The sequence below is a fragment of the Musca domestica genome, unplaced genomic scaffold, assembly GCF_030504385.1.
Source record: "Musca domestica strain aabys unplaced genomic scaffold, Musca_domestica.polishedcontigs.V.1.1 8, whole genome shotgun sequence".
Lineage (NCBI taxonomy): Eukaryota > Metazoa > Arthropoda > Insecta > Diptera > Muscidae > Musca > Musca domestica.
Genome location: NW_026712409.1, coordinates 3229729 through 3243722, shown reverse-complemented (window position 1 = coordinate 3243722; position 13994 = coordinate 3229729). Strand labels below are relative to the sequence as shown.

Sequence of the window (13994 nt, the reverse complement as noted above, 5' to 3'; positions counted from 1 at the left end):
TTAAATATTTTTGTCATTAAGCAATTTACTCGACCTTGGGAAAGCTTTCAGGGCTTAACTGGACCAAGTTTTTAACTGGACTAAGTTTTTAAAGACTTGCTAGCAACTTTCTTAATAATATCAATTAAAAAGTAATGATTTATCTACATTCATTAATTTTTGGTTTTTATTCAAATACCCAGCTGATATCATTTTATGACATTTTTTTTGCAACAAAAAACGGTAACTTTCTGCAAATTAACTATGCGCCTGTTCGACTATAAATCACCCAGAGTATTAAAATTGCGTGCCTCTTTCTAATTAAAATTTAATGTAAACATAATCAATTTTAATTTAAATTTCACAAAAAAACCGAAATGTATTCATACATCCGAACATATAGACATTTTTTTTTGTTGATTTTTGAATAGAGGACAAGGGTGTCTGTGAGTGAAATATAATATAATAAATTTACTTGAAACGTTCGTCAGTCAGTCTGTCACCCGGTCACTTTTATTCATTGAATTCATTCGTCGCAATACGTTGTGAGTTCATTTCTTTGGCAAAAAGCGAACAATCTATGGCCTTTGGATGGCTGGCCGGCTGACTGACTGCTGTGTCAGTTGGCGAGAGCTCGCTTTGATTTTTACATATAAATTAATATGAAAATATTTTTATGAGGCAACTTTTACTCTTTTCATGAAGGCTGTTGTTGTTATAAGTGCCTTAGCTGAGCACTCCTCTTGCTGTGGTTCTGCTCCGCTTGCCGATGATCTGGCTGTTGTCGCCGCCGTCATTGTATATCTTATCAGTGGGACAGGTTTTGTTTGTGAAATATGTATTTTTTTATTGTTTTTTTATTATTAATTTTATTTTGTTGTTGTTGTTGTTGTTGGCGCTGCTGCTGACTTTGTTGTTCAACAATAACAACATGTTGTATGGCAAATGAGAATTAATGAGCTCCACTCTCTGTCCATTTGTCCTACTGTTGCTCGGTCCGGCGGTATGCGAGATATTCATTATCAACAATAAACAACTCTTTCGAATCGCATAAAAATGCCAGCCAGCCAACTGAATGAACGACGAGCGAACGAACGAACGAAAAGCCAACAAGCCCCACAACCGGGGCGTGAAAATTTAGCAAAGCACAACAGCACTGATAAAATGCTAAACATTTTTAAGTTATTTTTAGTTTACTTTGTGGTACTTTTTCGTCTTCAGTATTTTTTTTTTTTCTTTTGGTTTGGATGTGAAACCTCGTCTGAACATTGTTTTTTTCTGCGGAGTCTGAGTGGCGAAGAGTGTGCGGCAGTCGTGGCCGAGCGGTTAAGGCGTCTGACTAGAAATCAGATTCCCTCTGGGAGCGTAGGTTCGAATCCTACCGACTGCGAAAATCATTATTTTTATATTTTTCTCTTTTAGTTTAAAATTTAATTAGTTATTTATAAGCTTTATTTTCAAGCAATGTCATCCCGATTATGAATAACAATTTCGTGCGGAATTTTATTACCACTAAAATGTTTGTCAGAAAATAACAATTTTCTCTCAGAAAAATCTCACTCGGAAAACTAATGGAAGTTTGCAGAAAAATCGAATTATTTCTAACAAAAAGCAAACGCCATATACGGGCGAGATAAAAAAATGCAACAAAATCAAACGCCATAATTTTTACATTTTTCTAAATTTTATTGGATGAAAGCGAAAAAATGTCGGAAATAGCGCAAATTTTAGAATAAGTTTAGATTTGTTCGAATTGGTCACCTTTGGCACGAATTATGGCCTTCAAACGGCCAATAAAACCACACACACTGCCCGGTGTTTTGGCCCATTCCCGGCGAAGCGCTTGCTTGAGGTGATCGACATTTTTGTATTTTTTTGTGCCAACCTTGCTCCAGACACAATAGTCTAACGGATTGCGGGCCCAAGGCTATAATACACCCTCCAGAATATTTTCGTGATAATATTCGGCATTAATGTATTCTGATGCCAAGATCGATTAATACGAGGCGAGAGCGACCAACGCAACTGTTGAGCTCACGAGCCATTTTTCGGCCACTGTCACGCGGGTTTCGATCAAGTCGCTTCTTTACTTTTCGAACCATTTCTACTGATGTTGCTATTTTCCTCCGTCCACGTCCTTGACGTCAGGCTACGCTACCAGTATCACGGTAACGAGCGATGCTACGAGACACAAAAGATTTATTCGCATTTAAATGCTGGAGTGAAGTTTTTTTTTTATCTCACCCTGTATATGCTCGTCCGATTTGTCTTTTATTGTGCACCAAATAGTCAATAAAAACCCGATTTTGGATGGATTTTGGCATATATGACCGAATTCAGACTGGAATAACCAAAGAATATAATGGAATAAAGTGTGTCATCCGATTTTGTATTTAAGTCCCTCACATCTACAAAACCCGTATTAGGCCAGCTGTCAGATACAGTTTAGACATACCTCTATAGAGATCGGTCCAGATTTGGATATAGCTTATTTATATTTCTTCATCTGATTTCACTTTATTGGGCACCAAGAGTGTAATATTAGAAAAATTCCGGAGACACAAAATTAAGTGGAAATCTATTCCTCCTTCCGGTTTCAAATTGTAACTGATCTAAAGCTATGCTACGGATTCATTTTAGTCTTTTTTACTGTTTTGAATATTAACAAAGGTAACTCGCTTTCGAAATCCCATTCTTTGTGAAAACCTTGTTGTCAATACAAACCTGTATCATTTATTGAAGTTATTAAGGCAACACCCCCTATCAGTGCTCAATGCTAAATGCAGATGATTGCGATGCAGGCACAAAAGAGGTGTGCCAGTGGCATCGGAAACTACGAGTACCTGTTGTGTCAGATTCTAAAGCACCCAAATCTCTATAGGCCGTTGCTGCTAATGGTTGGTGGGTGCTGTTTGGCCCCTGTGTGTGTGTGAGTGTTTATCCCGATGACGACGACGACGACGATGATGATGATTTTTGTTGGTCCAAAACAAATTGCTCATGGCTCTTGTCTGGATGTCTGTCCTGTCTGTGGTGTCTGTCCCATACAAAATAATGCCTTCGTAGTGTTCAGATTGGACATTGGTTGCGGGTGTATGGTTGGATGGGGGCCATATGCATGTCAACGTGTGTGCATGTATGTGTGTCTGGTAGTGTTAGCGATTCAGTCAGAGGACATTTAAACAAAGATTGCGGGTGTGTATCTTTTGGTTTTTGTTGATGCTCTGCACGGCTGTTAGTTTTGTTTCATCTTTTGTGTGTTTGGTCCATCTGTTGCCACTGGAGGATGGATGGATGGCTGTTGTGGAGGCCATACATATATAACCCATGACAAACCAACAGCAAACGAACGAATGAACGAACGCATCGAACAAAAGCAACAAAGCATTCAGCAAAAAATTATTCAACCAACAAAAACCAGCCGCCCGTTGAGGATGAACCGACACAAAACAGATATCCGGACAGACATACAGCCAACTAATAGTTGTGGTGGTAGTTGTTGGACATCCAACTTATCGCTATTTGGGTATCGAATCAACAACCATAACCATATTAAATACAACAGCAACAACACCAACGCAAATGCAGCAACAATTCGTGGTGGTATTTCCATCTGTACTGTCCTCGCACGCAGACACGTCGTGGCCATTTAGCATTGGTCCCTTGTCGTTGTTACCTGTAGCGCTCTGCAGGTAGATTGAATGTTGCGTATGGTTCTGCAATTTTTGGTTACAGCCTGCTTTTTTAGGGTTTGTTTAATTTTTTGGTATCGATCTAAACCTATCTGATCAATGAAATTGAAGAAAAATGGGAATAAAAGTCTGATCAATGAAATTGAAGAAAAATGGGAATACAAGTTATGTCTTCATTAGCAAGTTTGACAGCTGTAAGAATATGTTCATGAAAAGTCAAGGGGTCAATTTTTGATTTCGAATTCGAATAAATTAAATGAATTTCAAATTTCGGTAACAACACCTGGATCGAAATTTTATATACCCTCCACCATTGTATGGTGGGCATATTAACTTCGTCATTCCGTTCGAAAATCCTCGTAATACTCATAGCAGACCCTACAAAGTATAAATATTCTGGATCAGCGTAGAAGGCTAAAATTTTGCACTAATGTGTACTTTGCCTGTAGGCAGGTTAGGTTCGAAAATGTCGGTCCATGTTTTAATATAGCCTCCATATAACAGTATTCTTCAATATTCGGTATTTTAATGATTCTATATGCATTATAGAATGGAGTTCATTCAAATTTCTTAATGGTCCACGATGTTGAATCCCCCATACTAAGATACCTCCCTAAATTCAAAATGTTGATGCTTTTAGCGACATTATTTGCCGGATTTTTTTCAAATTTCTTATTTCTAGATCTTGATGAGTGCTACAAACTTTGATAACCTTCGTATACCCCCCTTTTAATTAATTATCCAGGTCTTCGTATAGCCCCCATATAGCGGTTTTCATTTTAGAGGTATTTTTCGACGTTTTCCTTAATTTTTTAAGTTCCTTCCAAATGGTGGAGGGTATGAAAAGCACGCTTCGGCCGAACTTAGCAGCTTATTTATTTGTTCGATTTCTAATGGGACTGATAAGCACTTTTAAACTTATGCGAACAAAATATATGGTGGGGCTTCTAGCTTGAACTTTCAAGTATTTTATAATGAGAGTGCAACCAATTTGGTCCGAGGAATATGGCTTCTCGTTTCCTGGACTCGGAAGCCATTGTTTTTTTTTATAATATAAGGCTAGCCAATTTTGGACAGTCCATGATAAAAGTTGTAGAAGCGTACATAAATAGCGGCAGTATGTTTCTGACAGGAACGTGGCTTCGGAATTTGGAAGGGAAGAGAGAACCTAATTTCTATGATGTCAGACATGCTACTATTAAAACATACTTATTTGATATTGAAGGCCAGCACCCCGAAAAAGTCTTTTAAGACCCTACAGTGTTGCAATATTTCAAAAATGTTTGGTATTGTTATTTGTTTATCGCTCCATGTACCTGCCTCAAAATAGGGATATCTCCCTTTGCTTAGAGGGGCTTAGAGGGTTTTATCATAATGAGCGAAATTTTGAAATTTCAGGCTCTCAGTTGGTAGAATCTCTACTTGCAGGAGATTTTCAATATGGCAGCAATTAAATCTTGCAGACATTGACACAGTTTGACAAGTTCGAAGTTGGACAATTTCGGAACATTTCCATCGGTAACCCCAACCTTCTCCCCCAACAAAGGTTTATAATTAAGACAAAAAAATTATATATTTTATAGAAAGCGAAAGGAGACGGCAAATGTCCTCATCAAATTAAGATCTGGTACGAGATCGGCCAATATTGCCCGATATCTTCTCGTACTTTTCTCTCAAAAGCTTAAATTGTTGAATAACACCGTCGGGATTTGACTAAAAATATCGAACTAGAAAAAAAAAGACTAACACCTCTCAACTAATCTCTCACGTAGAGAGGCACTCTAAGTATGGACCTAGTTTTTGGTAATCTGAATTCGTTTCACAGGGTCATAAAATAATATGTGAAAATAGTCCCCGGTATTCTATCTTCACACATCATAACAAAGATGATTGATATTGAAAACCAAAAAATCGTTAAATTCCTTCCGATACCACTCCTATGAATGGTCAAAATTTGATTATAAAAAAGCGACCAGAGTTTGCGATTCAAATTAGTCTAAATTTGAATCGCAATATTTGAATCGCACTTAAGTCATAAGCCAAAATGGAAAATCCCTGCCACCAACTCCCAGCAACAGAAACGGTGGTGTGTAGAGACAAGGATGTACGCCTCTCCTAGATGCTCACATTTCCGATTTTTTATACTTTACATGACACTGCTTAGGCAACAATGAATAAGGTTCATACATCCATTCAGTCAAATATTAGAGGAACAGACGGCCTGACACTTAAAAAATGAGGTATACTTTTTGAAATATGCCTTCTGCAAGGAGCAAGAAGAAAACCACAAAGACCTCCCAACCGTCTCAGTAAGGAAAATATTTCACAAGCCATGAAAATCCACAAAAAAGGACTTCAAGGGACATTCAATTTTTAATATAGGATGTTTAAGCCTAGAAGTCGTGGACTTAAAAAAATTGCTTCAAAGAATTCCTAACCAAATTTGTTGGATTTTAATCAACCCAATACCTTCCAAGCCATTCCCAAACAAAAACGTTTTTTTTTTAATTTGTTCAAAAACCTAAATTCCGAAACATCCTGGATTTCGCAAGAAAAACGCTTTGGTACTTTGATCCAATACGATTTCTTATATTTTCATAACTTTACTGTCAGTTCCATCTAAATTGTCCAGTTAAAGAAATATTAAGTTCATAAAATAATAAATTAATTCTACATTTGGGGTTTGCTGTAGAATACATCGCTCTTTGGTATTTGATATTGACTACACTGCCATAATTTTCTTCTGAAATATCCAAAAAAAAAAGCAAGACACACCCACAGTTTTCGGGGTTTTGGGCGTTTGAGCCACAATATCATTGAGTCAACTGTAATTTTACCAACTAATACTCACCAAGAAATCCTAAGTGTGGGTTAAGCCTTAAGGCTTCGAAAAAAAAATCTTTCAAAAAATTGCCTAATAATTAAAAAATATGAATACCAAAATCGCGAATCGAAAACAATCGTGTGCACGTAACGCGTGAAAATCCAAATTAAGAATTTAATACGGTTTCAGAAAAACCTTGAAGCAATAATTTGCAAAAAAATATTGATTTTTTTCCACTGAATTTCGAATTTATTCCAAAATGGACAAAAGCAATTAGATCCCATTTCACAACATGATATTCTTGCTGACAAACAATGCATAATTAGGATTAACATATTTCGTTAAAGTGTACCTAACCAACGACTGTGTGGAAAATTGTATTAAATTATTTAAAAGGAAATTTTCCAAAATAGATTAAATGTCACTTCCAAAAACATGTCGGACAATGGACTAAAATATGCTCGTCCTTGTTCAAAGGCCGTTCAAGTGACAAGAACAACACACAAAGTGTAACAGCAGCAACAACAACAACGTCTGACCACAACCACTGGCCATGTTATTGTAAACACATCGAACAGTTGGATTGACAAATAATCCACATCCACTTGAAATGTATGACAGTTGCTGTTGCTGCAAAAAAACAAAAACACCTCCGTGCCGATACTCTCTCGGTTTGGTCTATTCATTTGTTTGTGTTTTTGTCAGGCTGTCTGTCTGTCTGTCTGGCTGCCTTGCCAAAGGTAGCAACAAGCAGCAGAATTAATACCAGTAAATACCGTCTAGGGGCACATTATGCGGGCCACAACTAAGACAACAAAACCAACAACAATGAATCGAGCAAATAAACAGTTGTTGTTCTGATATCATTCAAGTGGATAGGCGGACAAACCAACAACAACAAAAACAACTACATCGACAACAGTAGACAATAAAGAACAGAACGATATGACACAAAGAGTTGAAATGAAACAGAAGGAAATTCCGAATGGAAGGCCGACAGACGGACGAACGACGGACTTATGCACTGGCTGACTAACAAAGGTGTGTTTTAATTTTACATTGACAAACCTCAAAAACAGTAAATAATGACACTTAATAACAAACACAGACACACACACGCACACACACCCATACACGCTCAGACACCTTTGATGTTAATAAATTTCCATTATTTATGGCATTGCATGGAATTTATTGGAAATTAAATAACGCTGATTAATGTTGTTATTGAAGTGGCAGGGCACTGTGTGATAGCCATCTGCCGACGGCGAAATATCGAAAATGAATTTACGATTTGTTTTCGAGTGTTTTTTTAATTATTTTACATGCGCTATCTTTCGCTTTTGAAAAAAAAAAAAAAAAATAATAAACAAACTATTATTAAAGTAATATATCAAAATAAACAACATTTTAAGGTGGCAACTAAAGTTCTTCGAAAAAAATACTTATTTAGCATTAACAAAAAAATGGGTAGACTGTGGAAAAATACATTTCGTGAGGAAGTAGAAGAATAATGAAAATAATAAATAGCCAATTTAAATTACAGGATGCGTATGTACCTTGTATAAAAATTTCACCCCTCTAAGGCCCTATATTTTATTATGGAACAATTTTCAACTGAAAAAATATCCTTCAGAATTTAGAATTGAGTGACTTAAATATTTTCACTTATTCCTCTGAAACGACATAGACGACACCTGCCGATCCGAATTTTTTCGAAGATAAACTGTGAGAGCATTCCTTCGTTCATATGTATTTCCATTAGTCTATGCTTCAGGTCCATTCTTAGAGGGATATAGAATATTTCAGCTAGGAGTGACTTCGTTCATTTCCACAGGAGTGAACTTGTTCTTTCTTGGATAGTACTTCTTTATCGAACGAACGAAGTGGCATAGAGAAGACTTCAAAAACTGCAACCAACTTCAGACTGCTGTCATTTCTAAGCCACTCGTCCGACAGCTGCTAAAATTATTCCAGTGACAATTATATTGTTTACAAACGTACAGAAGCATTTTGGTGAGAATTTTCCTGAAAAAAAGATGGAATTCAAGCGTGATAGTGCGATTTCTTTATATTAGACTGGGAAACCACAAGTGGCTATCGTTAGAGCACTCCAGCATTTTAATGTGAATAATTTTTTTTGTGTTTCATACCATCGCTCGTTACCGTGATACTGGTAGCGTAGCCCGACGTCAAAGAAGTGGACGGTAGAAAACAGCAACATCAGCAGAAATGGTTCGAAAAGTAAAGGCGGAACTTGATCGAAACCTACATCGCAGTGGCCGAAAAATGGCTCGTGAGCTGAACATATCGAAATATTCCATTCGGCAAATATTGAAAAATGAGCTCGGGGTAAAGCCATTTAAATTCCAAAAAGTGCAAGAACTTACACCGCAACAGAAAGAAAATAAACTCAAAAGAGCTTAAGAGTAGCTTCGCTTAGTCGAATGTTGTGAACTGCCGAATTTGGTTTTCTCCGATGAAAAAACATTCGTTTTCCATGAGTCTGTAAACAAACAAAATACCTAAGTGTCGATCACTTCAAGCAAGCGCTTCGCCGGGAATGGGCCAAAATAGCGCAGAGCAACATTCGGGCAGCTTGTGGCGGTTTCATTGACCGTTTGAAGGCCATAATTCGTGCCAAAGGTGACCAATTTGAACAAATCTAAACTTATTCTAAAATTTGATTTTATTTCCGATATTTTTTGCTTTATTTAAATAAAATTAAAAAAAATATGTAAAAACATTTTTTGGTCCTTAAGCAATTTTCTTTAAAATATTTGGTTTTAGGTTAAAAGATGCAATTTTCTAAAAAAACGATTTTTGGAGATCAACTTCAACAATTTTCTCTACGATTTTTGACAAGGAGTCTCTGTAAGCAATTTTGTGAAATAAAACCATGATTTTTAGATATGAACCCTATTATGCCCTTGAAAAAAAATTGTTTAAAAAATACAACGATTTTCGGTCATGGAAGTCCTTGAAATAATTCTCTTTAAATAAGGGCAGTGTTCTTACAACCATTTTAAAATACCCCGATTTTTTGGTTAGGACTCCATTCATCAACTATACATGAGGAAGTCCTTTGAAAAATCTACGATTTTTGTCAAGAAGTCCTTGAAATAATATTTAAAAAATATTAACACCGGGTCACTGTTTGGTAAGATAGGCTCAAATTTGACCAAAATACATTAACATATTATATGATCTCTCTGCTTTTAAAATTGGTGCATATTTTCCATTTGTAAGAAAAACCTTGCCTAAAATTAAAAAATGACGATGTTCTCTAGAAGATTAAATTGATGTACCAATTTTTATAGTTAAATAGTATATTTTGATTCTGTTTTGCAATCAACTGATGATACTGGATAATGCACATTCACATATCTAACATTTAAAGTCATGCAACGTATTTTCTTATTCAACTTTTTGTACTCTATCCTAATTTTAGTGGCGGGTTACTAAATTTTTATTTTATTCTCTTCGGCTTCCAGTCTTCCACAATCTAATATATTCTTGAAAAAATGAACTGAACTCCACAAATCTCTGCCCTTGATTAGAAATGCTTTCACAAATGGTAATGATCAACATTTTTCTTTTTCCATCCATTGTTGAAAATTCTGGTGTTGATGATGCCCATTGGAGTTGTTGACTACAATTTAAAAAGAACGAACAACATTTCTCAGCATCACCACTCACTCATTTAGAGTCGCTGTGATTTTCTCCTTTCTTCTCTTTTTGCACCATCGCCATCTGCACAGTATGAAATTACAAAACAATTTCGTGCAAATAACATCAATTCTTATCTCAATCAGAATCGCATAATTTACTTGCTTATCTATGCATCAAATGGAGAATTAAATGTACTTTTCTTGGGAACCATTTCCTGCCTCCTCTCTCTCCGAAACTCGCACACTCGACAAACACGCCTTGTAGGTTGATGGACCACAACTCATTGCCAAGATGTGAGCATTTTGGGCATTAGGAGCTGTGCAGCAGACGATCTATGGCATGGAGTCATAAAAGAAGCCACCATCCACATTTGGCTGGCACTCACTGGCTGGACCATAAAATATAAATGTAGACGTAGATGTTTTTGTCTTGGCATTGCTTGCCAGCAAATATAGCTGGTCGAAGGCAGTCTGCTTGGCCAGGCAGGCCTAGTCCATAGCGTTTTTGGTTTGTCTTTGCCGTTCATAATAGGCGCACTTTTCTGATGACCACCAAGACAGCCAACACCATTCCTTGCGATGTCAAGCTTTAGCCGCCAACTGCAGTTGTGAGCCGCCAAAACAATCACAACCCGTTTGCGGAATAAACAAGAAAAAGCGCGCGCAAATCTGCAGAAAAAACGGTGAGAGAGAGGTAGGAGAATTCCATTGTAACCGCCAAAAAGAAAAGTCCACTTCGAAAGCTGTATTCAAGTAACAGCAACAACAACTACAAGTTGGAGAATATTTTACGAATGCAGCCCACTAGTATTGAAAGCTGGAAGTTGAGCGGCCATGCCACTGGAAATAATTGTGCATTTTGACGAGGTAGGGATGTGTAGGGAATGGAAATCATTCTTAAAAAAATTCTATTTCAAAATCGGAGTCGACTTTTGCTTGTTTTAAAAACCGCAAAGTTTACTTTTTTAATAGATGTTCGATTTCAAAAAAATATATTTTTGATTGGATTATTTCAATAATAGCTGCCAAAAATCCGAAAATTCTAACTTCTGAGATCGGAACTAACTTTCCCGGCTACGATTCAAAAATTGAAAAAAACCGACTTTTTACTGATTTGATAAAATCTATAGATCGAAAAAATATGAGCTTAATGGATATTCAAAATGTTGATATTTTTGTTGAAGAATTTGGTTATTAAAATTTTGTTGATCCTTTGTGGGGGAAGTACTACAAGTAATGGTCCGATCTAAAGCATCGCTATAAAAAATCTTCTTTTAATAGAAATATTGAGATGTTCCGAGTTTGAACGGAATTGGATGTTAATTTTGCATTTTATGAACTTCATGGATATTCGAAATGTTGAAACCTTGTGGGGGGGGGGGGGTTCCACAAGGAGTGGACTGATATTTCCCATCTTCACACCAGATCTCAATCAGACTCTAATGTCACATTTTATTACAGTTATAATTATTCAAAATTTTGACCTTTTGCGGAGGATGTTCTTAATGGAGTGGCACAGTATTGTCCATTTTCGCACCTGACCTGGCACTGATATAAATATTAGGATATCAAAGGTTGGAGCAAAATTAGGTGATTCTTTCACTTTCTGTGCAGTCAAATATTTTCTTTGAAAATGTCGACCTTTTGTGGTGAAGGTACCAAAAAGAGTGGACCGATATTGCCCATCTCCGAACTCTAAGTTCTCCGATCTAAGTTTAAAAATAATATTAATTTGGACCAAATCGCATACTTCCTTCGAAAGTTATCGTGCGCACCAGCCAGCCAGACAAACAGACGGATGGACACCTCATAATCGACCCCAAATGTCCTGAAACGGATTTGGTCCAAAGAGACTTAGGGTCTAAAACGGTTATTTCGATGAGGCACGTTTTATCGGAATATACCCTCTGTGGCCATATGGCTGAGGCTATAATGACCTCGCCCTTTTGTACATATTATAACTTAATAAAAACGAAGGAGTAAGACCCAGGACTAAAAACTGAAGACTTAAAATTTTTGGAAATAATGACACATGTTATTAAAGACTAAGTTCCTGCGGGTTTAAATACTGAGCACTATTTTATACGACGTTCTCCCCGACTAGAGTGTCGTAGCTCCGTTGGTAAAACCGAAGCTTCCAAACAACATGCAACAAAACCTTCATCGAACAATCTCAATAAGGCCCCAATTAATGAGTCCCATCAGCATTTCTGTCACCTGATTTCATCCTAAAGCGTGCTCGACCAATATCACTTGATGCCGGAACAATATCAATTCTTTCTCCGCCTACACTGTCGTAGATAGCCTTATTTGATTGCGGCTTGATAACTCCGCTCTGAAATAGTCTCAATCCTCTCATGTCTAAAAATGAAGCCAATAAGCCTCTCCATCTCACAGGACGTGATATTAAACCAGACGGGAAAAGCGCAGACAAACATAGGTCATATTATTTGTCAGTATAATAGAAACCATACTCCAGAAGAAAGCCCGTGACGCCGATGAGGATGGCCTTTGGTAACTGAAAAATCTATGTATCCTTTGATGTCTCATGAAAAATAATCCTCAGGTATTTTATATTGTCCTGCATTTTTACAATATTCCCGAGCATTTTTCACCATTTAACTTCAGGTCCCACTAAAACTATAATATACATTTATTCTATACTTATTTCCAACTAAAAAACGACGGAATATCGATTCCATTGCATACTGGTTTAATGAGTTCCCCAATGTCCGCATGAATCCTTTGCCAAATTTGGCTGTTTCGCTCCCCAACCTCGTTTCGCACCTCACATTTCTCACACTTGATACTTGTAATGCAAGACGAACACGCTGCGGCTGAAAAGTGACGATGAATCAAGTCCGATATGCTTCTTTGTAAAAGTCAAGCCGGAGCAAAAAGTCTCTGTACTTCATTCCACTTGAGACAATTCCATACTCCATCCACACTCCACACATGCTACACCAACACGAACGAATACTGGAAATACTGCACTCCAGACCAGACCCGACTCGACTCGACCAGACCATGCCACACATTGGCACTGTTTTTGCGATTGATTTATGCGACAATCGGTTGTATCGGTAACATAACATCTCTTTGCTGTAACATGAAAGGCACGAAATCGTCTTGACTGAGGCGAATCACCAGAAACACACAAATTCCCTGTCTCTTAACTTGGCTCAAAACGACACACATACGTATAATAGTTGTTGCTGTTGCTGCTGCCAAACCAAAGCAACGACACACATGTATGGCCGACTGAGCGACCGACCGTTTGCAGCGTTGTATCAGCGGAATAATGTATTCATGGCTCGTTTGAGTTTGGATTTGAGATATGACAGCGTGATATTCCTTGAATTTCTTTCTTTGGCTAGTTGATCGGATAGCTGGTCGGCTGCCTGGCTGGCTGGCTGGGTGGCTGTTTGGTTAAGTGAGCAAGCCAGCTAGCTAGCGATCGTAATGTACAGTAGTTGTTGACCAGATATTTCTTCGTTCGTGTCTCTCCACTTTAAATCGCGCCGTTCTTCTTGTTGTTGGCTCATTTAATGGGGGGAATGTTTTATTTATGAAGGTAGAAATGTGGACGAATGACTATGCCTTGGCCAAACCAAGCCATGGCTGGCAGGTATGCATATCGCATCCAATGGAGGTGTCTTTTGTGTTAACGATCAATATTGTTCGCCAAGCTATTTGATCAATCAAGAGATGAATTACGTTTTTCCAACAACAATTCAATGGAATAGAAATGGGTATTGGTAGTTGTTGTCATTATATTCTTTTTCAAATTATGACTACGGAAATGTGGTAACACTTTTTTGGAGGAGA

General features: G+C 37.4%; 1 non-coding gene across 1 annotated transcript; it reads left to right on the top strand.

The window, feature by feature from the left end:
* The first annotated feature begins 1287 nt into the window (after positions 1–1287).
* On the top strand, positions 1288–1369 carry TRNAS-AGA (transfer RNA serine (anticodon AGA)). The gene has a single exon. It is a non-coding gene; the product is annotated as a tRNA-Ser (tRNA).
* The last annotated feature ends 12625 nt before the right edge of the window (positions 1370–13994 follow it).